At 44.8% G+C, this 13,851-nt stretch overlaps 1 protein-coding gene across 1 annotated transcript in view; it reads left to right on the forward strand.

Moving 5' to 3' along the window:
- The window catches only part of RIMBP2 (RIMS binding protein 2), a 226,319-nt gene that overhangs the window by 59,291 nt on the left and 153,177 nt on the right, over positions 1–13,851 (forward strand). Inside the window, exon 2 of the mRNA XM_035016812.1 lies at positions 8,957–9,091. The gene's annotated coding sequence lies outside the window, so the exon portion shown is untranslated. The remainder of the gene's footprint in view (positions 1–8,956; positions 9,092–13,851) is intronic.

A 13,851-nucleotide genomic window follows, 5' to 3' on the forward strand; every position in this document is an offset into this window, starting at 1 on the left:
GACGGTGGACAGCCCGCGGGCGCCTTGTGCCATCCGGACAAACGGCAGGTGGCTCAAGGTTCATCATTCAGACCAACAAGGACAGAGGCCACAGCAGCGGGGCATGCATACCTGGGGCAGAGACACCGGACGCGGAGGCCCCCTTGCACCCGGCTAATTTATGGAGCCATCCAAGTGTCTTCGGCTCTCTAGAATTATTTTATTGACTTGCGTCTCTGGAGAATGTAGCAGCCCGACTACTTTTCCTGGGGGAGGTTTTTTTATCTACGCTTTCAATTTTCACTTGATAATGTTCTGACTGTCATTCAGGGCCAAGCGGAAACACAAGAAAATGAAATCCTGTCTGAGAGCCAGGCACCACTCCAAGGGCCACGGGTATAGCGGTGGGCACGGTCATCCCAAACCCTTGCCCCCAGACAGCAGGCATCCCACCTGGCATGTCCGGATGAGCCCAATGCGGTAAAGAGGAAGAAATCCACGGACCCTGGCTGGCGTAGATGCTTGTTGTCTACACAAGAACAGCAGCTAAGGTGGTGGGGTGCTTTTTGGGTCAGTTTTGAAAAAAAATTAATAAATGCGAAAAAATGAGTTTTCAGTTTACAGGAAGGTTGATCAGAAAGTGAGGTCCCCATGGACCCCTGTCCCTCCAGCCCAGAATCTTCCCACAGCTCACATCGGATGTGGGTGGGGTACACTTGCTACAATTGATGAGCCAATATTGATACATTGTTACTAACCAGAGGACATGGTTTACCTTAGGGCTCACTCCACGTTGTCCATTCTGTAGGTTCGGACAAATGTATGATGACATGGATTCTCCATTATAGGATCAACAACGTAGTTTCACTGGCCCCAAATCCTCAGTATTCAACCCTCGCTCCTCCCACCCCTGGCAAATAATTATGCTTTACTGTCTTTACTGTCTCCATAGTTGTGCCTTTTCCAGAACGTCCTAGAGTTGGAATCATATTTAGTATTTAGCCTCTTCAGATTGGCTTCTTTCACTTAGTGATGTGTATTTAGGGTTTCAGGCCTCGACAGCTCCTCTCATCTTGGTGCTGAGTAACATTCCACTGTCTGCCGGGCCACAGGTTGTTCATGTGTCCACCTGCTGAAGACACCTTGGTTGCTTGTGAAGGTTCTTTCCAGCAGATCCCAACCAGGAGGATATTCCAAAATGGGCAGCTTTAATATGTATTGATCCAGGGAGACCCTGGAGAAATCAGGAGGGTGAGACATTGAAATGTCTGTGCTTTTGGACATGAAGTGAATAATTCACAAGTTATTCCAAGTTATTCACCAAATGCCATCTTGTAGTGAATAGATATTGGTTATGTCATTATACTAAGAAAAGCAGGAGTGGAGGGTAAATCTCAGGGGTTGTTATAACCTGTGGTCATTTTGCTCACTGCAAAATCCAACTTCCTCAACCCATCTATCCAGTGCTAACACATTCACCAAGTTCACCAAATAATCAAAACACCATAAGAAAATATTAATGGGCAAAGTCAGAAGAGCTCATGTGATACAGGGCACTGGTAACGTGCACTTTCTTCCTCCCCATTCTCATGAACTGTGTGTGGACAGATCCACGTCTAGGTGAGAAGTTTGCTGGATTAACAGTGACTAGGAGAACAGACACAGATCACTGCAGAATATTTACTCCAAGCTGCCAAAGCCCCAGCTCATTCTGTTATTTCTTAGGATTGGTTCTGATCAAGTGTTAGAAATAATTTCTCCCAGCAAATAGTGCCAAGAATACTTTGACAAATCCTCCACCTTCATTAATTTCAGGATTCCATATACGTGCCCCGAAACTTCTGTTGTTGTTATGTTACTCGTATTACATGATCCCAGAGTCGGGTTTATATTATACTACCTTCACATTAGTGGGACTGCTTCTTGAATTCACTAATTTTACAATTACACCAAAATATTGTGGTTTCTTCAGCGTAATATACTATTTTATCCATTCATCCTTTGATTCAACAAATGTTTATGGAGCATTTTACTCTGTGTCTGGGGGTGCGGTGGGCCGTGAAATGAGATCATGGGAGCCCTGCTCTCAGAGAACTCACTTTCTAACGGGGCACTGACGGTAAGCATTGCAAAGTGGGGAGGGTGGGGGCGGACGCAGTGTGTGTCATCGGGACCGTTGGGCACAGCCTCTTCCTCGGGGTGGGTCTGCGTCAGACCTGATGACAGGAAGGGGGAGCAGGGTGGGCAAAATGCAAAGACTCGTTCAGCAGAACGTGTCCATGCAGAACTCCAGGGGCCGTGTAGTGTGGACGTCTTATTTCACCACTACAAACACTGTCCTATTTTCTATTTCTGGCTCCACCAGTCTGGGTCCCAGAATGAGAACAGTGTGAGCAGAGCACCAGCTGGTGCCCCACGGACATCGAGTATGCGCGGGAAATAAACCTCCATCGTTTCAGGCCACGGGTATTTGAGGGTTGTTTGTTACTACAGAGTAGCCTCGCCCATCCTGACTGGTGCATGTTCCAAGGCCCATTGGCAGTGAAGGCTTCATTCATTTGCTATTTCTGCAAACGTCTGAGTAGCTGCTTTGGTTTGACACCATGCAGGGGGCTTAGAAATCAACACAGAAAGTAAGGGGCGTGGTCCCCGCCCTCTCGGAGCTGGCGGTCTGCTGGGGGGACCGTGGTAGGTCAAGGCGCTGGCCTGCCTGAACCGTGGTTCCGGAGCAGCCGTGCGGGCGGGGAGGGAAAGTGGACTGTTGGCCGACTGAGGGGTGGGGTTTCTCTGGGCTGCTAAGGCCTGAGAACGAGGATGGAGTCCAAGCCGCGTGGGTGAGGGAGTGGAGAGAGGAAGGGGCTTGTCGCAGGGGCCTGGGGATGGGGAGGAGAAGGTGTGGATGCTTAGTAGAGAGACTTCCTGTGGCTGAAACAAGGACGTCAGATGAAGTGCAGGTTTTACAATCTTGAGAAACTGTTGCAGGAGGGCAGGAGCTCTAGCAGCAAGGAGAACTAGGGGAGGTGCTCTGGGAGCCTGGGTGGCTGGGCCCCCTCCCGACTTGGCTCTTCTTAGCTGTATGTGTGGGGCCGTTCTTTGGACTCCATGAGTTCTTAATGCCAGGGTTTCTAGGGACCTCGCTGTTGTGATAATGCATATATAAAGCCCCAAACCACAGCCAACCCTGGGGACGGCTGGACGCTTTCCTCCGGCTTCATTGTCCCTTCATTTTTCTTGCTGATTCCTGAGCATTTCTACCTTCTGTCTCTCCAAATGTACATACTTCTGTCAAGGGAGTGGGGAGCTTATTCTGCAATCCCTGCTTTTTCTCCCAAGCATACGACCCCACTGGTAACTCCCTCTCCATCATGCATCTCACGGGGACTGTTTGGTGGGGGGAGACTCAGATGTCGAGGCAAAGAAGGCTGTGTCCTGTAACACTACCCATTGTCAAAACACAACTTTTACCAGTGGCTCTGAAAGCCGTGTTCTTTTCATCTGCGTGACTCATTATGACAGATATGCCCTGTGCTGAACAGTTCCCATTTGGAGATTGAATTACCATCCTATTCAGCTGACACAAAGCAGTTCCTGGCCGGCTCGGGCAGCCCATGAATAAGTAAATAGTCTTCCAGCTTGATGCCGAGCACAAGGCTGGGAGGCAGCAGAGAGCCTGGCATGCAGGGGAGAGGAAGCTGGTGCCGTCCAAGGCCCCAGCTCCTGCATCTGTCCCACTAGTGCATCGACCCCCAGCATCATGTAAGTACCCCCGCTGGGTATGGGGAAGAGTCTGATGGGTTCACGAGATACGGCTTAGACACTGAAGCAGAAAGCCAGCCTCCTGGAGGCACCAGGCTGGAGACGAAGTGCCCTCATGGATTGAGAGATGGAGGGGGGCAGGATATTTGGCAACCTTGCAGTTGGCCATAAGTCCTGGTCCTAAAGCTGCTGGGTCCTAACTGTGACTTAGATGACTGTGGCATTTCGTTCGGAACCTGTCCCCAGGCCCCAGTTTCAGGTTAGGAAGGATCCTCTGGCCCAGGGGTCAGTTCACTGGGTGAACTGAGCAGGATGCTCCCAACACGATGCCTCTCAGCACGGAAGGCAGAGGAGTCTCACCCGCTGCGGGGCTGGGCGTCCCACGGCGCGTCCACGCAACCTCACTCCTGTGGGAAGTCTGTTCCCCTTGAAACTGAGTCCGCTTCCGCTTGGTTAACCATCCCATAACTGGCGTCAAAAGCAGTACATTTTCAAAGTTATGATGTCTCCAGTGGAAATTTTCACTCTTGATTTGTATTTGATTTTTGGGAAGCGTTTTCCAGTTCTCTCAGCCCAGCTAATGAGACCAGGTTTAGCACCGTGAAGCCTTCAGATAATGAATGTAATTAGATAATAAACATAACTGTGTCATTTTCAGTCTGTAGACGTCAAATATTCGTTGAAATAATAAATGTGAAAATGTCACAAGCTCATGCTGGTTGTAAGACCAGTGGATTCCTTTTCATCCTCTCTATGTAGGGAGAGCCTTGTAGTGAATAGTTGGTTGAAGTGTTTATTCCTAACATTAAATAGCAAGAACTGGGTCTTCCCTCATGGTGGAAGGATTTATTCTGGATCCATGATGAACATGTTTATGGGGTAGAGCTGGTGGGCAGTGTTTTATGTTGTTTGGCATTTGAGGAGGCAGCAGTAAAATGTGCATCCATAAATCATTGCTTTTCTTTCTCTATCTGCCCAAACAGCACTGTTAATTAAAACTTCGTATGAAGTGATAGTCGAGCTCCCCATTCAATTTCACTTCAGAGTCGTTAGAGTTGGTTATACACAATCCCTCAAAGGCATTATCTTGCTGGACCACTTTTGAATTAATAATAATCATACTTCACATGTAACCAGATAGGGCAGTTCTTCATGCTGTGTAACCAGTAACACATTCTCCAGTCAGCCTGCTGAGATGGAGACACAGTGGAACCACTTAGCCCCTTTGAGGAGGGGGCAGGAGAAGGGCCAGAGAGCAAAGGGTGGAGGGTGGTTGAAGAAGTGGAGTCCCAGAGCCCAGGAAGACAAACAGAGAAAAAGAGGTGCATTTACTTATTCTCTTCTGAGAGAACCAAAATTTGCTAAATGCAGAGAGGCTAGGGATTATTGTCCTACCTGAAATTTTTTTCTTTTTTCATAGACTTAGGAAATATTTTCGTAACTCGCAAGTTATCATACTGTTCCATATCCTTATTATTTTTTTTCTTATGTCATCCTCAACTATTTCTCTGAGAGAACACAATTCCTTAGAGGGACAAGACAGGGTGTAGGTTGGTGGCTGTAAGGCCTCTGGTGATTTGTATCAAAAGGAGGTAGTTCTTCTGCTGGGCAGGGCTCTCATTGGACATCTCTGTTCTTGGACTCACTTTCCATTTGGCCCACTTGATTGGGTGGCAAGACCTCCCCATGCCCTTCATCGCTTATTGCAGTCATTCCCACAATGTAGTAGGTGGACCAAAAATGTCGCACCAGATGATTTTGGGAAGCATACAGATATTTTATGAAAAGACGTTACTCGATAGCTATTTGTTTCATGCAACTTTGAGAAAAGATGTAAGCATATCAAGTGAGTTAATATAATAGTGTAAGATTTCCTTTGAAATAGGATTCATACATGAAGACTTGAGTGAGTTCCCAGAATAGACATGAGTATGCTTTTTTTTTTTTTTGAGCTCCAACTGCATGTTACAATTTAGAGTGTATGCACACAATTTAAAAAGTTAATAATGGCTACAGGTATATAACACCAGCCATTTCCTACCTTGTCAACTTTTCACTGCCCAGTTCCTTCACTCTACTTTTAATACTTCTATTAATTTCTTCTTTAAATTACCTCAACAATCCTAAATAATATGCCTACGCTGTTGTTTTTGACTTGTCAATTTTTGTAAGTCAGAAATAGCACTTTCTGTTATGGTAGATAAGTGGCTCTCAAGCAGGGGTAATTATGCCCCCAGGGGTCATGTCTGAGATATTTTTGTTTGTCACAACTTGGGGGTGGGGATTGTGCTACTGGCTTTTGGTTGTTACTATCAAGGATGCTGCTAAACATCCTATAAAGCACAGGACAGCTCCCACACTAAAGAATTATCTAGCCTTGGGGCGCCTGGGTGGCTCCGTCATTGGGCATCCACCTTTGGCTCAGGTCGTGATCCTGGGGTGCTGGGATCGAGCCCTGCATCGGACTCCCTGCTCAGCGGGAAGCCCGCTTCTCCCTCTGCTGCTCCCCCACCTGTGTTCCCTCTCTCGCTGTCTCTCTCTCTGTCAAATAAATAAAATCTTAAAAAAAAAAAAAATCTAGCCCCAAATATCTATAGAGCTGAGGTTCCGAAATCTGTGGTAGATGAAGATTTGGTTCTTTTAGACCCCACCTCCAACCTACACATACAGTTAAATTGCTACTTTAGTTAAGACAGTAATGAGTGTTTACATTGTTATTATGTATATATTGTTAACTAGAACCAATTAGTGACCGTGATTACATTTCTTTCCGTGCATGGCTTTTTACTTTTCCTGGAGTTATTAATTGCCTCATTTTTAATTGTGCCATTTACAATCCACATACTGAAAATTCTTTCCCAGTTCTTTGACATATCAAAAACTTTTCTCAAGTCTCCTTTTCATATGATACTTTACTTGTAAAACCCCCTGTCTTCTTGCTCCAAACTGATTACTCAAGAGCTGAGGCTCAGCTGTCACCCTGGAGTTTCTCTTTGTCACTGTGTAGTAGGATCTACTGTTCCTTAGATTCTATGGCTTTTCTTTTAGGTTTTCCCCACTTATTTTACTGCAGCATATCCTACAGTAATTTCCTAAGAAAGAATACATTGGAAGCAAACTTTATGATCCTTTACACGTATGGAAATCTCTCTCCTTTGTCCTCACACTTGATCAACTGCTTTTTGGGTATAGAATCTTAAATTGGAAATAATATTCAATCAGATTTTTAAAGGCATTCTGCTGGCTTCCAAGATTGCTGCTGAGAAATTTGATGCCCTAACCTACTCTTGTTCCTTTTAAAAATTCCACTTTTTTTTAAACTAGAAGTGTTTAAGATCTTCTCTTTGTCATTTATCTCCTCAAATCTCATGATGCTCTTTGGTGTGGTTTCTTTTCATCCATTTTGTAGCCCACTCATGAAATCCTTTAACAGAGAAATTTTTCTTATATATTTCCTACAATTTCTGTACATTTTCTCTTTCTGGAAATCTTATTAGTAAAAGTTCGACCTCCAGGATTGATCTTTAAAATCTTTCTTTCTTTTACATTTTCTATCACGTTAGGAGATTTCCTTAACCTTGTCTTCCACATCTGCCATTTAAATCAAATTCCTATCTTTTTCATCTAAAGAATCCTTTTTGTCTTTCACTGCTCCTTTTGTAGCATCTTGTTCTCTTTCTGTTTATAAGGTTTTATTAGGTTGCCTGTACCATCTCCTTCTTCTGGGTTTTATTTTTCTGTACTTAGATTATAATCTTCCATGTTGGAGGGCTTTTTTAATGTAGTGAGTAATCTTTGGTTGGTATTTGGCTTTGAAGGGAGGTCTAGATGGCTTGGTGGATGCCAGTGGAGTTTGTTCATGGTGGGTTCACTCCAGGGTAGTTGCAGGGAACAGAACATTTTGGGGTTTAAGTTCCTAATGTCATTATATGAAGGTCTTTGCTTGTGATTATTATTTTCTACCAAATTAAATTTCCAGTCTCCTGCCTCATTTGAGAGTCATGGGGGGAAACACACAACTACCTACATTATGCATGTGGTCTGGGGAGGGGTCTACACAGGCAGGTGCTCATTATGGTGCCTCACTGCTCTGAGCTCTACCTGCTGCTCTGTGTCCTGACTCTGTCATTAACTGCCTCAGGAAATAAGACTCCAATCTCCTGTCTGGACATCTTCCCCTCATATCTTGTCTGCACATCATTCTAAATCTTATTAAAGTCTAGCTTGAATAAAGTTATACTTGCATGTTCTGGCCTCCCCTGTCAGACTGTGGGTCCTGGAAAGACTCACTCTTATTTATGTTTGGGTCTAACAACTGCCAGGAACTTGGTAGGTACTCAGAAAATGCTTGCTATATTGCAATAAATTGAATTTTACTCGTACAGACTGTTTTCCAGTTCCAAATTTCAGGTTGAAGCCCAAATTGCTTCAAAGTGTTCTTCCCCCACCCACGTAGTTACTCTGGACACTGGACACTTACAAATTTTTGGATAAAACTGAAGAAAATTCAACTTATCTTATTCTGTGATTCTACAAAGTTTAAAAACATTAACAAAATAAGAGAGAAGTAAAAGAACTTCTGATATTTTGATTGTTTATGTCAATTGAAGATCTACTGAAACATAGAAACTTCTAGTTCTTAAATATTTGGTGGTAAGATGGGAATTCCCTGAGAGTTTGCTACAAGCAGCTCGTTGGTTTTTATCTTGCTTTTTATTCATTAATTTGACTTATGGTAACACTTCTTGTAATCCATGGAGCATCAGTCATATTTATCTAATTAAGGATATGTTTAGAGCATGCCTGGATGATTTGTGGTCTCCTTTGTGTCCCTTGTTGCCATCAGCAATGGCATGTCACACTTACACAAGGAGGGATAATTAGCCTTACCCACAATTTCTCTTTGCACATTTGGGAGCTTGGAATTTTACTCAAAGCATCATGAAAGCTTTGTGGTGTGTATATATTTTTGCCTTGTTCTACACCAGGAAATTTGGTTGAAGGGAAAGAAAAGTGTCAGGCTGGGAAGGCCATGTATTAAGTCTCAGCTCTGTCATTTACTTAGTCCTCTCAGTGCTATGAACTGGAACGTGATAGTGTGTTCCCTGACTTTCTCTGAATCTGAGGCATAGAGGAAGCTGAAAGAGGCAGAAAAGCCAACTTATAAGCCATTATTTTATGACAGAAGATCATACACTTTTTTTTTTTTTTTTTTTTACAGTTTAGAAATGACTCATCATACCTGAAGCCTGTGGGTTCAGAAGACGCATTTGATCAGACCCAACCTTTGGAAGACCCACTCGGCAATTTCCCACTTTGTGTCCTGAGACTAGGAACCCAGCGGTAGAACTCTTTGGTGAGTTGTCCTTTCTTCCTTCTGACGTTCTATCCTCTTGTGCCGGTTGGGGTTTGTATCCATTCCTTCTTTGTTTAATGGTCTCTTCTAAGACATGTTTATCAATGCCAGCTATGTGTCGGTTAGCTGGGAAGGGCTGAATGGTGAATAAAACAACTGTGTGTACTCTTGTGGAGACAGCCGTGTCCTGAGGGAATGGCAGTGCAAAGGTCCAGGGGCAAGAAAGAGCTGAATACATGAGAAGGGGTTGTCCGGATGCAGATGGGGGAGAGGTCATTCACAACCTTATAGGTTATGGATAAGGATTTTAAATCTTATGAGCAGTGCAGATTTTAGGTAAGAGAGTGACATGATCAAATTTGCCTTCTAAATTGATTGCACCAAATTCTGTGTGGGGATGTGGGCAGTATGGTAGCGAGGAGCACTCGGAGGCCCCCATGTAGCCTAGATGAGTGGTAGTGGTGCTTTGGACCACGGTGTTAGTGGTGGAGGTGAGGGACAATGGAAAGCTTCTAGATGCATTGGGGCAGGAGGATCTGCCAGTCGTTGTGATGGGCTGGACAGGAAGAGGGGTCAGAAGGGATGACAAGCATGGCTTTCAGATCATGGGCAGAGACAACATAGTGAAGGGGGAAGCGGCATTTCCTCAGATGAGAAAGATTGGAAAAGAATCAGGTTTATGGGTAAGATTCGGATTCAGTTTTGCACTGAAGCTCAGTTTTGAGGTTGAGTTACACCTAAACACAGGGAAAATTAGCAGATGACCAAGGCCAGTGTTCAGGAGAGAAATCTGGGCTGGCTTGCTCATTCTTTTATTCACTATTTGGTTTGAGGGTTCTTGGGTGGAGGCATGCTCTAAACACAGAGCAGTGATCACATCATGTGATCATGAGATGACCTTAGGGGTAGGAATAGTAGCTGCTTCTTTCTGCAAAAACCTTTCATGTGGTAAGTGGCTGCCCAGGCAGTGGTTGCCATGGTTGTTAGTCAAGCATTTTGAGCATGAAGCAGAAGGTGAACAAGCTGAACCTTTAGTGCCTCTGCCTAGACTTGCTTTTGGGGTTGGTCCTGAAAAAATAATGGGTCCGAGTCTCATTTTCCAGTCAACAGGATGGTAGGGGTGGTGGTGATGGTGGACATGGTGAAGATAGGGGTGATGGTGGTGATGGTGGTGGTGATGGAGATGATGATGATGGTGATGATGGTGATGGTGGTGATGATGATGATAGTGATGGTGGTGGAAATCATAGTGATCATGGTTGGGTTGGTGATGATGGTGGTAGGAATGGACTCAGCCAGTATGTGTTCAGTAGACTTAAGTTCACACCCAATCCCCTGATTTCTATTTTATGTGTTCATTTTTCTGGCAGGAGGCAGAAAGAGTCTGTGTGTGAAACTCAGCTGTTTCAGATATAGGATATGTACTTGGTAACCATTTGTTCTCATTACTACAGAGCCAAAAACATTTCGTCATTCAGTTAGTAAATGCAGGGCTCTTGGAGATAGGAATATGCCTAGAAAATATTCCCAAACCTTTTCTCTTTCATCATTATCAATATAACAGTGTCTGTTTCTTCAGTGGATATAATTTATAGAGATGTTTATCAGCATGCCCTCCACATACAAGTTGTGTCATTAGTAATACTTTCAAAGAGGATGTATCTGAGCTGAGTGATGTGGATTATTACTGGTGTATAATTCTTTCAAGTTCATTTATTCTACATGGCCTACAGTGCCCATAAATTACTCTTTTCTCTTAGGGCTAACAGGCAGGTTATTTCAAGAGCTTAATACTTTTTTGGATGTTTTTTATTTTGGTCGTTCAGGGGTTGAAAGCTACAGAGAGGAGTGATATGCATGTGTGTGAATCTTTCCTATATTTGGAATGGGCTGATCTTTTTTATTTTTTTCTGATAGATTGTTGGCTGCTCGGGATTGCAGATGCATCATTAAGTTATTGCATTTAAATTTAGCTCTTGTTCTCACTTTGGAAGGGAATGGAATGTTTGAATTATTTCACCATGAAGGGAGAGCAATTAGAAAATAGAGTCCTCATGACTTTTCGAAACAGGAGGTCTAGCCAGTGAGTCTCAGTGGGGGCAGCGTGTTTGACTCAGAGGAGGAGGTTCGCTGAGAGGTCCCTCGGTCTGAAGGTAGTTAAAATGACCTTAAACATGCCTTAACGATTGCCAGGGTTGAGACTCTCTGAGGGCAGCATTTTACCTATAAATCTGTGGTGATCTTTATTCTCAACACCACTATGTCCATCCCTCCAAACGGGGGTCAGTGCCCCTCGGTGTAAATAAATGATTAAAGTGTTTATTTATGCCCTGAATTGGGGAAGTTATGTCACCAACAATGCTTTTGCCGAAGCTTGGGTCTGTGACAGCATCTTGAAAATCATGTTCCTTTGTCAGATTTTAAGGGCAGTAGATACTCACTGGAGTCACGTGTCACAGAGGTGTGTCAAGGTGAGAAGCTCAAACCCATGCAGACCCGTGGGCAATCACTGTGCACGATTGGGTATTTGCTTCCCGAATTTTCAGACCTCCCCCCATCCCCCATGTCTACACACGTACACACACAGACACGATGTCGTGGTATGTGGACGCATCTGCACACACAGCGTGGGCGTCTATATGGTGTGTGTACACGCATTTATGCGTGTGTGTGACCAAGTGCATGCATACTCTCTGCCCTGAGACTCTTACAATGAATTTTTCATTGCTCAAGCAGTAAATTGATACATTTGATTTTTAAAACCCAAGTGTCTTTTGACTCTCTCCCTTTCACTGAGTTAACCACTGTCAACAATTATGAGCTTCAAAGAAAACCATATGGATTTTTCTGCAGATTAGTATTTTTCTTTTTTATTTAAGATTTTTTTTAAAGATTTATTTATTTATTTGACAGAGAGACACACAGCGAGAGAGGGAACACAAGCAAGAGGAGTGGGAGAGGGAGAAGCAGGCCTCCCGTTGAGCAGGGAGCCCGATGCGGGGCTCGATCCCAGGACCCTGGGATCATGACCTGAGCTGAAGGCAGACGCTTAACGACTGAGCCACCCAGCGCCCCTTTTTTAAAGATTTTATTTATTTTTTGACAGAGAGAGAGAGACAGTGAGAAAGGGAACACAGCAGGGGGAGAGGGAGAAGCAGGCTTCCCGCCGAGCAGGGAGCCCAATGCGGGCTCGATCCCAGGACCCTGAGACCGTGACCCGAGCCGAAGGCAGACCCTTAATGACTGAGCCACCCAGGCACCCCAGATTAGTATTTTTCTGTTTTTAGAATATTTCTCAGAGATCTTTCCATATTAGTATATTATCAGCACACTACCTCATTCTTTAAAGATTTCTGCATATTATCCAATGGTATTCCTATACCATAATGTCTTGGCTTGGTCCTTCCAGAGCAAACCCAACATAGGGATTCAAGTCGAAGTGGCTTAGTTGCAAGGCGATGCCAGGAAACTTTGGGAGGGTGATGGGGAAGCCAGACAGCGAAGGTACGAAGTCAGTGCAAGGCATGCCATCCGGCTGTGTCCACTGTGGGCAGTGGGGCTCCTCCGTTTTGGGGGGACTCCTGGAGACAGGACACACCATGGACTCACCCCACTTGAGGGAGGCGGGTCTGGGGTGTTTAGCACCGCCCACACTCTGATGCTCTTGGCTGGGGCGGTCTTCCAGGTGCGTGCATGCTCTCAGGTCTTGCTTGCCGACAGGTGTTGGTGGTGAACAGTTTTGCTGTGTGTGCAGTCGAACAGCAAGGGGCTCTGGGTGGTCTGCCCTGCTGCTGAGTGCCTTACAGTGCTAGCTAGCCTTTATTAACATGCATATGTTTAACTAACTACTTATGGCCAGCTAACCAGCCATGAACCTAACCACGTTTAACTATGACCAACATTGCTGCCGTGGCATCTTCATCCATGCTTACCTGTATACATATTACTCTAGAGCTTCTGCAAATGTGCATATATTTGTACATGCATGGAAATACATAGAAAAGTTAAAATTTAAAAAGCAGGAATATGTGTGTGTGTTTTCATTATCATCTGCTTTTTATTTTTTTATTTATTTTTTAAAGATTTATTTATTTATTTGAGAGAGAGAGAGGGCCAGCAGGTGGAACGGCATGGGGAGAGAGAATCTCCAGCAGACTCCCTGCTGTATGCAGAGCCCCACTCGGGGCTTGATCTCACGACCCCGAGATCACGACCTCAGCTCAAATCAAGTGTCAGTTGCTTCAGCGATGGCTCCATGGAGGTGCCCCACAATCTGCTTTTTAAATTCAGTCGTGCATCATGAATCCGCCCAGTTGTAGGGACTGCTCCATATTCGTGTGCGTGCGAGTGGTCTAACCTCCTGACTTTGCACATCGTAGGCGTTCAGTCAATATTTGTAGAGGCCAGGAGTCACTGGTGCGGGAAGGAAATGACCTATCCGTATCTTGGAAGTTTGGCCCAAACCATCTGTTCTTTCACTGCATCTCAGATAAGTTGTATTGCTCCTTCCTCCTGGGGTTGGCAGGCAAGAACTGTTTGCTCAGAGCTGGGAGCTCTTGGAACAGCCAGTGGGGTTGGAGGGTGTGGAGAATTGTGTCCGGATGGGCTCGGGACAGACTGCCGGGCCATGATTGTTGGGTCGGTGATGGCAATACCAAAATCCAGCGGTATTTCTAGAATGTTCTACAGGTTACAGAATAGACAAAAGCAGCCAACGAGACCCAGATACAGTCATATATTTACAGGGGCAAAAAATAGAA

This window comes from Mirounga leonina, unplaced genomic scaffold (genome assembly GCF_011800145.1).
Source record: "Mirounga leonina isolate KUSES-001 unplaced genomic scaffold, KU_Mleo_1.0 Mir_171, whole genome shotgun sequence".
Lineage (NCBI taxonomy): Eukaryota > Metazoa > Chordata > Mammalia > Carnivora > Phocidae > Mirounga > Mirounga leonina.